Source organism: Amphibalanus amphitrite, unplaced genomic scaffold (assembly GCF_019059575.1).
Source record: "Amphibalanus amphitrite isolate SeventyFive unplaced genomic scaffold, NRLGWU_Aamphi_draft 000060F_arrow, whole genome shotgun sequence".
Taxonomy (NCBI): domain Eukaryota; kingdom Metazoa; phylum Arthropoda; class Thecostraca; order Balanomorpha; family Balanidae; genus Amphibalanus; species Amphibalanus amphitrite.
Genome location: NW_024881556.1, coordinates 1,213,268 through 1,231,143, shown reverse-complemented (window position 1 = coordinate 1,231,143; position 17,876 = coordinate 1,213,268). Strand labels below are relative to the sequence as shown.

General features: G+C 55.4%; 1 protein-coding gene across 1 annotated transcript in view; it reads right to left on the bottom strand.

Moving 5' to 3' along the window:
- LOC122378499 (rho GTPase-activating protein 33-like) overlaps positions 1–17,876 on the bottom strand; it is a 162,572-nt gene that overhangs the window by 63,654 nt on the left and 81,042 nt on the right. The window lies entirely within an intron of this gene.

Below are 17,876 nucleotides of genomic sequence, written 5' to 3'. Positions count from 1 at the left end.
GAGAACTACCTAAGACGATCTACAATTATCTACTTCGACCGACACAGCCAAACACACGTTTTGTCGGCAGTGAAGGACATATTCACAGAGGCCAACTTTCAAGGTAAGCCCGGCCGGCCTCTGTATGAACGCTAAAAGAAAATGAACTTATCATTTTCCTAACTCTGTTTATTACTTCTTGTTCCTAAAAGTCCCCTTGTTACAATAAATCCCAAACCATTTTCTTTGTGGATATCTTACAAATTCCAACATAGAAAAACTGTGAATATTACACGAAGCCGAATCGTCTCGCAAACTGAACGTAAAACCGTGCACATATTGTTATTGCTGAAAAACTATTGTGCAAACCTGACAACTGATAAACACGGTCGTACAATTATAAACATTCACTAGCACTGCTGAGATTACACACATAGTACCTACTGGCTACTGGTATACAACACGCCGTACCCAGGCGAATCGGTCTCAGCGGCTGTGAGGTTTTGAGTGCCTTCAGCGTGTTCATCAACAGCGTCTTCAACGTGAGGATACCGTTGCTGTCATTCTTCAACATCAGTGGTTCAACACGTTCTTCCGAGTGCGGCAGTTTCATCGATACGACACCGTTGCTGCCATCCTTCAACATCAGCGAGTCAACCCGCTCTTCGCAGTGCGGCAGCGTCTTCAGCGTGAGGATACCGTTGCTGTCATTCTTCAACATCAGTGGATCAACACGTTCTTCAGAGTGCGGCAGCGTCTTCAACGTGAGGATACCGTTGCTGTCATCCTACAACATCAGCAGTTCAACACGTTCTTCAGAGTGCGGCAGCGTCTTCAACGTGAGGATACCGTTGCTGTCATCCTACAACATCAGCAGTTCAACACGTTCTTCAGAGTGCGGCAGCGTCTTCAACGTGAGGTTACCGTTGCTGTCATCCTACAACATCAGCAGTTCAACACGTTCTACAGAGTGCGGCAGCGTCTTCAGCGTGAGGATACCGTTGCTGTCGCTCTTCAACACCAGTCGTGCTTCTCAGGGTAACGAACATGGACAAACTGAGGGTTGCCCGCGCTAACGGCAAGCGCGCGTTCACCAGGATCAACAGGAATCTTCTGAAGCAGATCGCTGATGAAGCGGAACCTGGTCTGGTTCAGGATTGCTGGAAGGAGCTGCAGGAAGCATGGTCAGACGTTGAGTCCAAGCACAACGAGTATGTATCGCTTCTGACCTCAGAAGAAGAGATGGATGGTGAAGAGCCGTGGATATCAGAGGTGTACGACAGTTTCTCCAACTCCAAGAAGACGTTCTTCAACTTCATGAAGAACTGCTCCAAGGCCGTGAAGGAAGAACAAACTTCAGTCGACACAGCAAGCATCAAGCGACCAGACATCCAAAAACTGAAGATGCCTCTGTTCTCGGGGTCACAGGATAACGTCATCTCCTTCAACGACTTCTTGAACATGTTCGACGACCTCATCGGAAACAACAGCGCCTACAGCAACACGGCGAAACTGATGTATCTGAAGAGTTACTTAAGAGGAAATGCCTTGGACACAATCAAGCACCTGTCGAACGACGAGAAGAGCTACGAGCTGGCCAGAGTGTTCCTCAAGGAAGAGTACCTGGACAATGATATCGTGGTTGAAGAGCACATCAGGAGGCTGCACGAGCTCACTTCACCGCCAGCAAAGGACTTTACCGCTCTACGGTCGTTCTTCAACACAGCACGTACCTCAGTGTATGAGTTGAAGGCATTTGGCTTCGATGCTCTTCAGGACGACACTCTCGGCAGCAAGATCGTCAGCTACATGATCTGTCAGAAACTCCCGACGAACTTCAAGTCGAAGCTGAGCACCACCCTGCAGACGGACTTCCCCTCAACGAGAGAGTTGCTGGAGAACTACAACACGATCATCAAGTCACTGATGAAGACATCGACACCAGCGAAACAGCAAGAGGTGAAGCAAGTCCAAGAGCATCAAGGAACAAAACCGAAGCCTCCAAGGACTCGTCACCCTCACGGACAGCATCAACATGATGAGTCTACATCGTCATCTGTGAAGTCGACACTGCAGAGGTTCCAGACGGGCACAGAGAGCGTCAGTAAGCCGACAGGATCTGCAGCGTCCAAACCCGACTCCAAATTCAGAGCGTGCAAGCTGTGTGCAGGTTCACATTCGATGCTCAAGTGCACAGTATACACAACTCCACAATCAAGAATCAGGAGACTGAAGGATCTCGACCTCTGCACCAAATGCAGCGGGGCCCACAAGATAGCTGAGTGTAAGGCCCAGTCAGCTGGACTCACCTATCCCTGCACGATTTGCAGCAGCAAACATCACATCTCGGCTGTGTGTGTTGTTAAGACCGCCGATCACACCCAGATACAGAGCGGCTTGCGTCTCATGTGCAACAACCTACACAAAGGTCAGACTGTTCTACTTCCGTCGATGTCAGTCATCATGCAGGTCAACAATGGCGAGATCTGTGAACGAGTCAGATGCATGATTGACTTCGGCTCTCAAGCATCATATATCAGTGAAGACCTGGCAGGTCGGCTAGGATTCAACTCAAACTCACCGACGACAGAGTACAATGTCAAGACCTGCATCGGCGTCAAGAAGCAGAGTTACAGCTCTGCCACTTGTGACGTCATCTTCACTCCGACGGCAACAGCAAGACACAGCTTCTTGGTGGATCCCGATATGAACTTGGATTATGACATTCCAGGTGTGAAGTCTCTGGTGCACAAGCTGAAGACGGACGGCGTGCGCCTAGCGGATTCTTTCTTCAACGACATCACCTCCGACACGATCGGCGACTTCGACTGCCTCCTGGGGTCTGACGTCATAGGTGCGCTCAAACCTCTGAGGAGCGTGGACCTCGGACTGGGCACTGCCTTGGAGGTGCAAGATGGACACATCCTCTTCGGCGACATCGACAGCTTCTACAGCGGAGGAAGCCAGGAGGGAGTGGCTGAACATGAAGACAACACCGATGAGCATCAAGATGACCGGCACGACACCTCAGCACCGGCAGGGGATGACGAAGCCGATGCCGGCAGCCGTCATCGCGGAAACGCCTCCTATTGACGGTCAACGCGTCTGCTGGAGGACAGCAGATGCACCCACAAAAGCAACAACGACGCCTGCATCACTCACAGGTCTCAGACACCGGCTCCGAGCGGCGAACATGATGATTTGCACAGCATGAAGGAGCAGATGCTGGACGTTGGATGTTCAAGCATCGCGCTTGAACAACAAACACAAACATCCAAACAACAAACACACGAACAACAAACACAAACACACTCGCTACAAACAAACGAACGTCAAACTCAAACTCAAACACAAAACCAAACACAAACGCAGACTCAAACATACATCAACAGTGGGGCCCAACAAACATCAACAATCAAACGACAAACAACCCCAGCACCGATTTCATCAGAGGCGTCCCAGACAACGGAACTTCAGGTGCCTGATCGTTTGTTGGCGGCCTCAGAAGACGTACAGGCTTCTTCACATCTCAGCAGCACATCTAGTGCAGCTGAGCCCACCGAGCCACCAACAAGTCTTCTGGTCCAAGCAGTGTTGTATCCGAAGACATCGCATTTTCATCCACTTGCTCACACGTCCAGCGACAGTGACGTTGACCTTCAGATAGAACACTTGTTCAGCATCGAGAGTTTGGGCATCAGAGAGGTCAACGAGAGCGTCTCATCTCAGGAACGCCAGCTGGTGGAGAAGTTCACAGAAGAAGTTGAATTCAAGGATGGCAAATACTACATCAAAGTACCATTCTACGACAACGTCAAGGACGTTCCAGGAAACTACGAAGTCGCACTGGCAACGATGAAGAAAGTGCGTGAGAAACTGAACAAACGTGACCTGGCTGACGCCTACACAGCGGTCTTCGAACAACAGCTTCGTGATGGCATCATAGAAGAGGTTGTTCCAGAGCAAGCGACATCCAACCAGCGGGTCTTCATTCCACATCATCCTGTTGTGAAGACTGACCCTCAAACAACGACGAAGGTGCGACCCGTCTTCAACTGTAGTTTGAAGATTGGAGACAAACCATCTCTGAACGAAGCCTGTTTCCGAGGAATCGACCTTCTCAACGATCTCGTCACGCTCCTACTGAGATTCCGTACGAATGACTACGTTCTCCTATCCGACATCGAAAAGGCCTTTCTTCAGGTCTATCTGAAGCACGAGGAGGACAAAGACAGGTTCTGCTTCCTATGGCAGACTGATGAAGGCATCAAGACCTACCGCTTCAGAACCATCCTGTTTGGACTCAACTGTTCTCCATTCATCCTGAATCACATCATCCAACTCCACCTGGAAAGGTACTCAAGCTCAGTGGCTGCAACCGCACTGAAGGAGTCGCTGTATGTCGACAACTTTATCTTCTCAACATCAGATCCACAGACACTCTTCAACATCTACAACAACAGTCGACAGATCATGATGGAAGGAGGTTTCAACCTTCGCAGCTGGATGTCAAACCACCCACAGCTGGTTGACATCATGGCATCTGAAGACACCATCCATCAGCATGACGCTCCCGTCGAGAAGGTACTGGGATACTTCTACGACTCCAAGCAAGATGTAGTGTCACTGGCCGACTTCAGCTTCGAAGAGCGACCTCAGGGAATCACGAAGAGGCAGCTGCTGAGTAATATCAGCAAGGTCTTCGATCCTCTATCTCTGGCCCTACCTGTGACCATCCGAGGACGGCTTCTCATGAAGCAGGTCTGGAAGGACGGCACGGCGTGGGACGAAGAAGTAACGCCGGAGGTATACAGAGACTGGAAGCTGCTGAAGAATGATCTCAACTCTCTGCGTGAAATCAAGTTTCCCAGGAAGACTGGTGACACGGAGATCGGACAGCCGACCGAGCTTCACCTCTTCTGCGACGGAAGCAAGGCGTGCTACGGGTTCGCCTGTTACGTGAAGCAGGAGAACTCCGAACCACAGCTAGTCTTCGCGAAAAGCAAACTCGCACCCGACGACAAGAGCATCCCTCAGCTGGAACTGCTTGCAGTTTTCCTTGCACTGAAGTGTCTTCCGCTCATACTCGACTCAATCAAGATGACTGTCGATCACTTGCGACTCTGGAGTGACGCCCAGGTTGTCCTCGAGTGGTTGACCTCAGGCTGCAAGTCCAAGAGCAGGTTCACCTCCAATCGCCTGGAAGACATAACATCGATGAAGCTGAAGCTGCAAGAACAATACAACTGTGACATCTCGCATCACTACGTGGCTACAACCTCCAACGTGGCCGACATGCTGACCCGCGGATTGACAGCGAAAGAGTTTGTCAAGAAAACATCACTCTGGCTACACGGACCAGACTGGCTTGGTGGAACGTCAGGACAGTGGCCAACAGGCCCACTCTACTGCCTGTCAGACGAAGCAAGGAGAGCGGTTGATCTGCAGAGTCAACAAGTCACGATTGAACCATCTGAGCAACAATCAACAACTCAGCCAATCATCAACATCAACGACTTCTCATCACTGAAGAGGTTGTACGGTGTGACAGCGATGGTATTCCAGTTCATCAACAAGTTGAAGCACAGGCAAGCAGATGCGAGGGAGCAGGCGAAGGTGTACTGGCTGAAGACGATGCAGGAAGAGTCCTTCGTCACTGAGATCAGCTACCTGCAGGCTCGTGAGAAGGGCAAGACAACGAAGTCAACGATAGTGCCCAAGTTGCTGACCAGCTTGAACGGCTTCTTGGATGAAACAGGAACCCTACGATGTAGAGGAAGACTATCAAAACTCAACAAATACTCCTACGCCGTCCACAACCCAGTTCTTCTCTCCAAGGATCATCGGCTGACTGAACTGATGATTAACGACCAGCATCGGCGCTGCAAGCACCTCGGTGTCGGCACGACGCTGACAGAGTTGCGGGAGAGTGGACACTGGATACCAGGCGGACGTCAGGCTGTGAAACGAATCATCAAGGACTGCATCACCTGCAGAAAGCTCAACGCCCTTGCGTTCGACTACCCCAAGATGACGAGCCTGCCGAAGGAGCGTCTCTCTTTCATCAAACCATTCAACAACACCGCGATCGACTACACCGGACATATCTTTGTGCAAGACGAAGGCGGAGACATGAAAAAGATGTATGTAGTATTATACACGTGCCTCGCTATCCGCTGCATTCACCTGGATCTGGTTCCGGATCTGAGCCTGAAGTCGTTCCTACAGTCCTTCAGGCGTTTCTGTAGCACGTACTGTGTTCCAGAATTCCTGTACACGGACAACGCGAAGCAGTTTCTCGCCAGCCAGAGAGTCCTCAACAACATTTTCATCTCTGATGAGTTTCAAGAACATCTCACCCAGCACAACATCAAACATCGCACCATCCCAGTGTATGCCAGCTGGGTTGGAGGCGTGTACGAACGTCAAATCAAGACGGTGAAACACTGTTTGTACAAGTCAGTGGGCAGGGCGAAGCTAGACTACTTTGAGCTTCTCACTCAACTGATGGAGATCCAGAACATGGTGAACTGCCGGCCCATCACGTACGTCCACAGCGGGATCGACGACATCGAACCCCTGACACCCAACAAGATTCTCAAACTTCACACCAACCCTAGGCTTCATCTGGCGGAGTACCCTGAAGATGCTGATCCACTCTGGACTTCAACGCCAGATGACACACATCAACAGCTCAATAACACTCTTCAAGAACAACAACGACTTCAAGACCAGTACAAGAAGATGTGGTACAGCGAGTACCTGCTGGGACTCCGTGAAACCACCCGTGACATCTTCCAAACTGACTGGGAAGACAAGATCTCGGTCGGTGACATCGTCCTCATTAGCACAAAGAACAGACCAAGGATGTTCTGGCTCATGGGCAGAGTTCTGCAACTACTCCGTGGAGATGACGGAAGGGTTCGTCAGGTTCTCCTGAAGACCAGCGCAGGGCGAACAGAGAGGTACTCAGTAGCTCACCTCTACCCACTAGAGATCCAGAGCACACACACAGGTCGAGACGTCACTGAGGATAACTCCCGACAGGATGCTGAACCAGCCCGTGAGGATAAAGGCGCAGCAGCACAGCAAGAGCAAGCTCCAAGACGCCCAACGCGGCAGGCAGCAATCCGGCAAGCTGATCTCGTCAAGTCTCTGGTACGAGACGGAAGAATATAGCCGACACGTTTCACCAACATACCTGATGCTAAACTCTGTTTAGCATCTGTCAGCGGGAGGGTGTGCAAATTCATCAGAATATCGTCATAAACAATTATACATGCACATTGCACAGGCAGCTTGCACTCATTCCTAAGCATTATCCTCATTCTTCATACTACAAACATAACCGGGTTGACCTCGCCCCTCCCCCTCCCCTGTTGAGCGTTCGGGCCGGGCCGGGCTGGGCGGGGCAGCAGTGAACCGCCGAGCTGGCAGGCTGCCAATGCCTCGGGGGCTTGACCGGCCGAGGTCGCCACGGACGGGCGGACGGGGCGGGCGTCCCAGTCGTCTGCCGGAGTGAGTGCTGCCGTGAGCTGCCGTGTGCGCGCCAGTCGCAAGTATCTACCACGGACGTTCTACATACACCGAGTGGAGAACTACCTAAGACGATCTACAATTATCTACTTCGACCGACACAGCCAAACAGACGTTTTGTCGGCAGTGAAGGACATATTCACAGAGGCCAACTTTCAAGGTAAGCCCGGCCGGCCTCTGTATGAACGCTAAAAGAAAATGAACGTATCATTTTCCTAACTCTGTTTATTACTTCTTGTTCCTAAAAGTCCCCTTGTTACAATAAATCCCAAACCATTTTCTTTGTGGATATCTTACAAATTCCAACAGCCCATCACTGCGGCCAGCTGGTCTGCTGGAACAGCTGCATAACGCTGCAGATGTGTATATGCAGGGGCGGATCCAGGAAAACTCCAAGGGGAGGGTCATGAATCGAAGTGGTGCCCCTACCTATACCCAAAATTAAAAACTCAACGGATTTCGTCCACTTCATTTTGGTGGTGCCCCCATTTTCAGTTTCAGTTGAAACTGAAAGTTCAGTTCAGTTCAGTTGACCCTGGCGTCTAAAGGGTCTGTCCTTGACACTTCAGGCTTGTCAGGGGCACCAAAGTCCTTCCAGGGACACCACAAACCTTTCAGGGGCACCTACGGCCTTGTAGGGGCGCCACAGGCCCGCCAGGGGCACCACAGGCCTGCCAGGAAGTAGGGGCACCACAGGTCTAGCAAGTATACACGACAGGCCTGTCAGGGGCACAACGGACCTGTTGGGCCCATGAGCACCCCTAGAGGCAGGGGCACCACAGTCCTTCCAGGGGCACCGCAGGCCTGTGAGGGGCACCAGCGGCCTAGCAGGGGCACCAGTCAACACAGGCCTGCCAGGGGCACCACAGACCTGCAAGGGGCACCAGAGGTCTGCCAGGAGCACCACCGACCTCGCAGGGGTAACTTGGGCCTGTCAGGGGCCAGGGGCACCACGGGCCTGTCGAGAGGCACTTCAGGCTTTTCAGGGGCACCATAGTCCTCTCCGGGCGCAGGGGTAGCAGGGGCACCAGAGGCCTGCCAGGGGCACTACAGGCCTAGCAAGGGCACCACTGGTCTATCAGGGGCACCACGAGCCTGTCATAGCCAGGCATCTCAGGCTTGTCAAGGCCCAGGGGCACCACAGGTCTGTGAGGGGCACCAGCGACCTAGCAGGGGCACCAGTCAACACAGGTCTGCCAGGGGCGCCACAGACCTGCCAGGGGCACCACAGACCTGCCAGGGGCACCACCGGCCTCGCAGGGGCACCTTGGGCCTGTCAGGGGCACCACGGGCCTGCCGAGGGGCACTTCAGACTTTTCAGGGGCACCAGTCCTCTCCGGGCGCAGGGGTACCAGCGGCCTAGCAAGGGCACCAGAGGCCTGCCAGGGGCACCAGCGGCCTAGCAAGGGCACCAGAGGCCTGCCAGGGGCACCACGGGCCTGTCAGGGGCACCTCAGGCTTGTCAGGGCCCAGAGACACCACAGTCCTTCCAAGGGCACCGCAAGCCTGTCAGGGCACCAGAGGCCTGCCAGGGGCACCACAGGCCTAGCAAGGGCACCACTGGCCTGTCAGGGGCACCTCAGGCTTGTCAGGGCCCAGGGGCACCACAGTCCTTCCAGGGGCATTACAAGCCTGTCAGGGGCATCAGAGGCCTAGCAAGGGCACCACAGGCCTGCCATGGACACCACAGGCCTGCCAGGGGCACCACCGCCCTTGCAGGGGCGCCTCAGGCCTGTCAGGGGCACCACGTGCCTACCGGGGACACTTCAGGCTTGTCAGGGGCGTTACAGTCCTGTCAGGGCCCAGGGGCACCAGGCCCGTGGTGTCCCTGCTAGGCCTGTGGTGCCCCTGGCGGTCCTGTGGTGCCCCTGTCAGGACTGTGATACCCCTGATAGGCCGGTGGTGCCCCTGGCAGGTCTTTGGGCCCCCGGGCCTCAAGGGGGGGGGGGGCCATGACCCATGTGACCCCCCCCCTTGGATCCGCCCCTGAATACAGCGAGCGCAAAATAACAGCGCTGCTTCTCTCGAACGGCGAACCACCCATTCGATACAATTCAGATTCCGCTGGACGACAGACATAAACAACAAACGGTAGGCAATGATGTCACCCAAATAGTGCACCGCCCTCATTGTTCACGACCAAATATGCGAAATGAAGTCTCGTATCCATGCTTAAAGGGACCCTCCCACCTTCAAAAAAGTTAATGAATTGGCATGAAAGTGATGTCGCTCGGTTCAGAAAGCGCAAAAACGAATATCTACCAAATTTCATCGAAAAATATTCACCGGTTTTCAAGATATTAGACTTTTACTTTCGTTTACTTTTTGGGATCTCCGCTGTTCCTAGCGACTTTATTTGAAAGTGCGGCATTTGTTGCGCGCAAATCAGCATATACCACCGCGTGCTACAAAACGTTTTAGTAAAAAATTTAACGGACGTTCGAAAGCCTGATGACGTCATCAGACTCCCGTAATGGTTAAGAGACAGGGATCACGCTGGTCCCACGACCCTGCAAGTAAAGGGAAGAAATTTCTTGAACACCATAAAGCTGCGGGGGTTGCGACCAGGATAAATGGTGGTTTCTGAGCCTGGCCGCAAACTTGGCTATCTCAACTCAAAACTAATGTTAAGGTGGGAGGGTCCCTTTAACCCTCGCCCGTATTGATGTTTCTCCAGCCGCGAACGTCCGTGGGGGTTCCGTTGGACCCCCCCCCTTGCCATTTGGCCCCTGATCGAGCTAGAGCTTCGCGGAAGCCTATGATGCGGATAGATGACGAGAGGAAGCCTACAATACCCAATTTTAAGGTCCTAGGTCATTGGTTGACCTTCCAGGTCAGGTTAATGACCCAAAAGTCGGGAAAACCGGGACCTGTTAGAAAGTCGTAAAGTGAGGCTGATATGGGGGTTTTCGGGGTGCTGATCACGAATATCATGTTAGTTTTGAGCACAGATGATGTCTTCATGCATTTAAGCCAGGTTAGGTCAGGGCAGGTCAGGTCAACCAGAAGGGGTCCTGCCGGGTATTCGTAGTAGGTGTCAACCACCTCTGACAGCTTCGTAACATGTTACGAAGGCACCAAAACTACTTCGTAAATGTTCAAATGGTTGTCAAATTCGAATTCAGTTACAAAAACTAGCCTGGAAACATGTGAAACTCGAAAAAGTGAACCGAGGTCATCAAAGGTCAATGACCTGACCTGACATTCAGGTGACCTTGACACCCAACCTAATGCATGGGATCAACATCATAACATAACACATGTTTCAACGCTTGAAACCACGAAAAGACTGCAAACGCGCAGGTCCTAATGCGAGCCGACATACGCCGAATCGCGATTCTGGCCAAACATGGCCTCAAGAAATAGGTCACAGGTCAAAGGTCCTTTGGGTCAAGGTCATGCAATTTCCAGAGTATGTGTAAAATTGATTGATTCGAGGATACTACAAGTTTCGTTGCGATCGGCCGCTTTTTACGCGATTTTTTCGCGAAAAACCGAGGGAGGGGTCCGTTCGACCCCCCTCCTCCCCTATACGGGCGAGGGGGGGTCGACAAATGAGCCCCTAACCAGACAAATGAGCCTTTAGCTTCCTATGCGATACAAAAACAGCCGACGTTCCCCAAGCAACCCCGAACTTATCCACATGAACACTAAAAGAATGAACGAGCCTTTTAATTCAGGTGCTTTTTCGCCCTATCAACCGTCCAAACTAATAAATCCATAACGTTCCCACTGAGCCCAACGGCAAACAACTATACAACAATTGGCAGTAACTAGTTGGCCGGCCTCCAAGCCGCAGACCCATGAAAATTCTCTGGCACCGAGACACTTCCTGGGTGTTATCCCAGTTCGTCACCCGAGCTGACAGAGAGGCGCATAAAATGGCGGCGGATTGCGGACTGTGTCGCGGTCGGAGTCGGTCCCGGCGCCCGTGGCATACCGAAAGACGCCGCTCAGCGCTGTGTGACAGACGCCGCTCAGCGCCGTGTGACAGACGCCGCTCAGCGCCGTGTGACAGACGCCGCTCAGCGCCGTGTGACAGACGCCGCTCAGCGCTGTGTGACAGACGCCGCTCAGCGCCGTGTGACAGACGCCGCTCAGCGCCGTGTGACAGACGCCGCTCAGAGCTGTGTGACAGACGCCGCTCAGCGCCGTGTGACAGACGCCGCTCAGCGCCGTGTGACAGACGTCAGACGCCGCTCAGCGCTGTGTGACAGACGCCGCTCAGCGCCGTGTGACAGACGCCGCTCAGCGCTGTGTGACAGACGCCGCTCAGCGCCGTGTGACAGACGCCGCTCAGCGCCGTGTGACAGACGCCGCTCAGCGCCGTGTGACAGACGCCGCTCAGCGCCGTGCGACAGACGCCGCTCAGCGCCGTGTGACAGACGCTACTCAGCGCTGTGTGACAGACGCCGCTCAGCGCCGTGTGACAGACGCCGCTCAGCGCCGTGTGACAGACGCCGCTCAGAGCTGTGTGACAGACGCCGCTCAGCGCCGTGTGACAGACGCCGCTCAGCGCCGTGTGACAGACGTCAGACGCCGCTCAGCGCTGTGTGACAGACGCCGCTCAGCGCCGTGTGACAGACGCCGCTCAGCGCCGTGTGACAGACGCCGCTCAGAGCTGTGTGACAGACGCCGCTCAGCGCCGTGTGACAGACGCCGCTCAGCGCCGTGTGACAGACGCCGCTCAGCGCCGTGTGACAGACGTCAGACGCCGCTCAGCGCTGTGTGACAGACGCCGCTCAGCGCCGTGTGACAGACGCCGCTCAGCGCTGTGTGACAGACGCCGCTCAGCGCCGTGTGACAGACGCCGCTCAGCGCCGTGTGACAGACGCCGCTCAGCGCCGTGTGACAGACGCTACTCAGCGCCGTGTGACAGACGCCGCTCAGCGCCGTGTGACAGACGCCGCTCAGCGCCGTGCGACAGACGCAGCTCAGCGCCGTGTGACAGACGCCGCTCAGCGCTGTGTGACAGACTGGTCGGCTGACCTGACAGCCGGTCGTATGACAGACTGAGCGGCGGCAGTCTGCCGCGCCACGCGGACACCGGCAGCGCCCTCCTGTCGGCGACCCAGACAGACCACAGCTCCGGGCTGCAGAACCGCAGTCTACCACCACTGGGACAGGGATGGGACAACAGCGGGACAGCGGTATGACGGAGGGATGGCGGCGCTGTGACGGTGGTATGACGGAGGGATGGCGGCGCTGTGACGGTGGTATGACGGAGGGATGGCGGCGCTGTGACGGTGGTATGACGGAGGGATGGCGGCGCTGTGACGGTGGTATGACGGAGGGATGGCGGCGATGTGACGGTGGTATGACGGAGGGATGGCGGCGCTGTGACGGTGATATGACGGAGGGATGGCAGCGCTGTGACGGTGGTATGACGGAGGGATGGGTGCGCTGTGACGGGGGTATGACAGGCCACACACTGCCGTCCCCGGCCGCCGCTGTCCGCGGCGAACCGCCGCTGGCCACACCACTGCACACTCCCGGCTTGTTACCGCGTCGGGGAAACAGACGAGGATCAATTAGTCGGCGGCGGTACAGAGGGCAGCGGCAGGTCTGCCACCGGCCGCCGACTGCCGTCCTCGCTGACACGTGTACGGCACACGTTCACGTACCGTGTAACAGCCGTGGCTTCAGTGACGCCGCGGACGCAGCAGTAGAAGTCACCATCGGGAGTGCTGCAACTCGGCGGATACCAATCTGCTATTAGTCTGGCCAACGTGTAATCCCGTTTGACGTATGGACGCGAATATGGAATGCCAGTATGAAAAGAGCTGCAGCTCCAGAGGCCTGAATAGCTGCCAGGGACGGCCTCGAACTGCCACCATCCTCCGAGCGCTGCACTGCTTCCGACCACTGCGTCTCTGCCACCGCCCTGCCAGCCAGTCCGCGGGCACAAGACGAGCGGCCGCTGCCTCCCGGCGCGGCGGACCGTTTTAGCCCGCTCCCTCCGCCGAGCGATGGCCAGCGGCGGCCGGCCACGGCAGACCGTGTCTGCTTCTCCGCAACAATAGCCGGCCAGCGAGCAGACCGCAGACGGCCAGCGAACAGACCGCAGACGGCCAGCGTCTGTCGGCGCGCAGACGGTGGCGCCAAGGCCTGGGCGCGCCGGGGCCGATATACAAAGTATGTACACTTATTGTACAGTGGATCTAGTAAGGATCTCCAGACGCAACTAGATGGCGTTGAGCTTCAGTCGAGTCCATGTGAGATTCAAGGAGAGGTCACTACCGAGCTGGGCCCGATAGGGAGGTGGGCGGGGGGGGGGGGACGGGTGGCGAGGTCACGGTGCGGGTGACCTGTCAAACAGCCCCGGCGCGGCGGGGCACTGCCGCAGGCAAATGGCGCACTCCAGCGCGGCGTCGTTCCATATCGCGGTGGTGGGCCGGGCGGCTGGTTAGCTTGGCAGTTGGCTGCTTGGAAGGAAAGGATAATGAGGCATGGGTTTGCTGTGGCCGGCGCATCTATTGTCAACTATGGTGAACCCAAAGTAATGCAAATGTGATGTTGGTAGGTAATGCAGCTGGCAATAGGATTCTAGCGAACGCTCCGGGCGCCCAGTAGCTATAAGGATTAAGATAATTTATGCCTCCTGAAATTCTCATTGAATATAATTCAAGCAATAGAAAGGTCGTATCGTTCGCCAGTTTTTTTTTTTTTTTTTGACCGGCTGATGTTTCATGCGTAGAGCGCCCTTTGGCAAATAATTATCACGCAGGTGATTTTTTTTTTTTTGCTGGTTAGATGGGCCTGGTCAAATAAAGTCGCTAAGAGGAGACGAGGAAAAGTGGATGAATGCCACAGTTTTATGCATGAAGTCTGGAGTTAAAAAAACTTAAAGTTATTATACGTGTAAGCTAAAAACAATAAGATCAGTGAATAAAAATACTTGACCCGAAATTAGCCTCTGTTTTGTCTGACCATGATTTCGTGTAAGACACCGGTCCAACCGGGTTCAACCCGGCCCAACCTGGTTCGGCTCGCCCTATTTAAATATAAATTTGGCCCGAACCTTTTGAAAGAAAGGAATCACAAGGACAAAGTTCCCGGGCTCTAAGCTGAGCTTGTTGCGTTGACCCTGCTCTCTACCCTTCGATTAAGCAATTGATCCTGGTCTATGGCAGAATTTAGAGTCCAAATTTTAACGTGCGAACATAGCCGCGAACGGCCGGTCCCCTCACTGACTTCGCCTGGCAGCGGCCTGCCACCAGCCACAACCATACCCGTCAGGAGCCGCTCAAAAACGCCAAGCACACGCCGCGTTTCGAATCCGGACTTTTGCAACCGGGACGTGCTCTCTCACCACATGGCACATGGAGTCCGACGCTCTACCGACTGAGCTACCGGGACGGACATTTACCTTGGGGTTTCGCCTCGTGACATTGACAGACGTCAGACACTTTGGCCGAACTTTAGCCGAAACACTGAGCAAGCTGCACAGGGCGATAGGTGCTCGTAGCGTTGAGGTTGGGTAACCTGTGAGCTGAATGCGATGTCGTGAGTTCGAGCCCCACTGCCGGGTCTAGTTTTACCTAGACACGAAACAAATCCTTTCCTTCTACTGCAACACAGATAAGCATGATGACATCTTTCCCCAATATCTTTCCCCAATGTCCTCTCCAAAAGTCAAAATTATCGCTTATAAATGTTTAGCTAAGTTTCATTTTTTTAAAGAAAATATTTTTGCTCATTTGTCTGGAGCCATTCAAACTCTTTTGTTTTTTCTTTTCTGCTTCTTTTCGACCCGATAAAACCCAACAAAACTGAGCGTGCCAAATGGAAAATATCTAACTCAAATAACAGTTTAGAAAAGCCTCATCATGCATCATGAAAAGCATCATGCAACTATCGACTGAATAGTTGCATGCTATGAATATTGAATACGTCCTAGATTTCAATTATCATTGTTCAACATTTTGGCTGGAACTGACGCTGCCTCTGGCTTGCCCATTTGTTTGAGATAATGATTCCCTTCAGTCGCATTCTTGCTGGTTCCACATGAACAGGATACCACCATACCGGAGTGAACGCACCCGTAACCATCATCCCCTCCCCTCAGCCGCGGCGCAGTGGCGGGCTGCCCTGGGCGGCCCACTCCCGGCGCTACGCACGCCCCATGCGCCGTGATACCGCGTCACTCCCCCCCCTCCTTCCCCCACAATGACCGGTGACCTCACTTCCCTCGGGATTTGGACTCGCCCTACCCCGACCGTAGCGCCACGTGGTGGCTCTGGAGATCTTAAATAGACCCACTGTACATACCACGTTCACAGCTGACTGAGGGAAGAGAGGGTCATTCACAGCTGACTGGGGGAGGAGAGGGTCATTCACAGCTGACTGGGGGAGGAGAGGGTCATTCACAGCTGACTGAGGGAGGAGAGGGTCATTCACAGCTGACTGAGGGAGGCGAGTGTCATTCACAGCTGACTGGGGGAGGAGAGGGTCATTCACAGCTGACTGAGGGAGGAGAGGGTCATTCACAGCTGACTGAGGGAGGAGAGGGTCATTCACAGCTGACTGAGGGAGGAGAGGGTCATTCACAGCTGACTGAGGGAGGGGAGTGTCATTCACAGCTGACTGAGGGAGGGGAAGGTCATTCACAGCTGACTGAGGGAGAGGAGGGTCATTCACAGCTGACTGAGGGAGGGGAGGGTCATTCACAGCTGACTGAGGGAGGAGAGGACATATTCACAGCTGACTGAGGGATGAGAGGACACATTCACAGCTGACTGAGGGAGGAGAGGGTCATTCACAGCTGACTGAGGGAGGAGAGGGTCATTCACAGCTGACTGAGGGAGGGGAGGGTCATTCACAGCTGACTGAGGGAGGAGAGGACATATTCACAGCTGACTGAGGGATGAGAGGACACATTCACATGACTGAGGGAGGAGAGGGTCATTCACAGCTGACTGAGGGAGGAGAGGGTCATTCACAGCTGACTGAGGGAGGAGAGGGTCATTCACAGCTGACTGAGGGAGGAGAGGGTCATTCACAGCTGACTGAGGGAGGAGTTGGGAGTTGGGACAGGACTGGTGGACTGGACTGGGATGGGCTCAGTGGCGGCCGGACTGGTAATTTGTCCATTTAAGCGCGGACTAAGGATGGGTGCATCGGAGGCCGGAGTGTGGGTGTCTGTCCCCACACATGGGGTAGATACCTAGTTGCGGTGCTGTGTTTTACCACAGGCGCCGGGCGGCCACACTCGGCTGCGGCAGCCGGTCGACGGTCCACCGAGCAGTCGGTCCGACAGCTGAGTTCCGCACCGAGCAGTCGGTCCGACAGCTGAGTTCCGTGCCGGCCCGTTCAGCGGCAACGTCTATCAGCGCTGCCGCTGGCTGTGCCGCCTCTGTTACCCAGTCTGCGCGGCCGCCGCCGCTGGCTGCCGTCACTATGTCCCGCCATACGTCCGTCGGGTCACAGCTGACGGTTCGTTTGATCACTGCAGGGTCGGACGGCTGATCGCCCATCCCCGGCCGATCGGCTGACGGCTGATCGCCCATCCCCGGCCGATCGGCTGACGGCTGATCGCCCATCCCCGGCCGACACGTGCGCCAACAAAGCTCCTCCGACTGGGCCGGGCGCGGCTGCACGTGTGGAGGCGGCCGGTGCCAGTCCCGCTGTCAGCGGCCGTCCGGCCAGTCCGGCCCGTCCGTGCAGCCGACACAGCGCTCGGCCCGTGGCCGCCCAGCGCCACGACACGGCGCGGCTACACCGGCGCGGCAGGCACTCGGCGCACATTGTAACCGAACTGGAACGATACTTCGCGCCCGCAGCGCGGGAGCTGACACATCTCCGGCTGACTGCCGGCGTTCATTTGGCAGGGAGCTGGCCGCGACTGCCCGTTGGTCCGCTGAATAGAACTGCGGCGGGCGGCCATTCCATCCACTGAGCGCGGCCGTCCCCTGAGCCCAGCAGCCCAGCTGAGCGCCGCCCGACACCCGCCGCGCGAACTCTGGCCCGGCTCGGAGTGAATTTCCGTGCGACTCCACCCTGCCCTCGACTTCCCCGCTCTCCGCCGAGACTGAGACTGAGGCCGCGGACGAAACGACCGGCGTCGGGCGCGCCCGGAAATACGACCGGCCTGCCGGCCGGGGAGGGTACCGCCGCGGTCCGGGGAGTGTCCCGCCGCGGCCCGGGGAGTGTCCCGCCGCCGGCCGGCCGGGAAGAGTGCCGCGCCCGGCACTGGTTACGTGTCAGTTGCAGACGCAGATCAGTGCTCAGTTTTGGACGCCGCGACTGGCTGCACTGAGGGATGTACAGGCCGGCGGCGCTGGCGGAGAAGAGCGGACGGACCCAGTCTGCGGCTGCAGCCAGCCGGCCGGTGAAGCCGGTAACGTCCTCGCCCGTATACC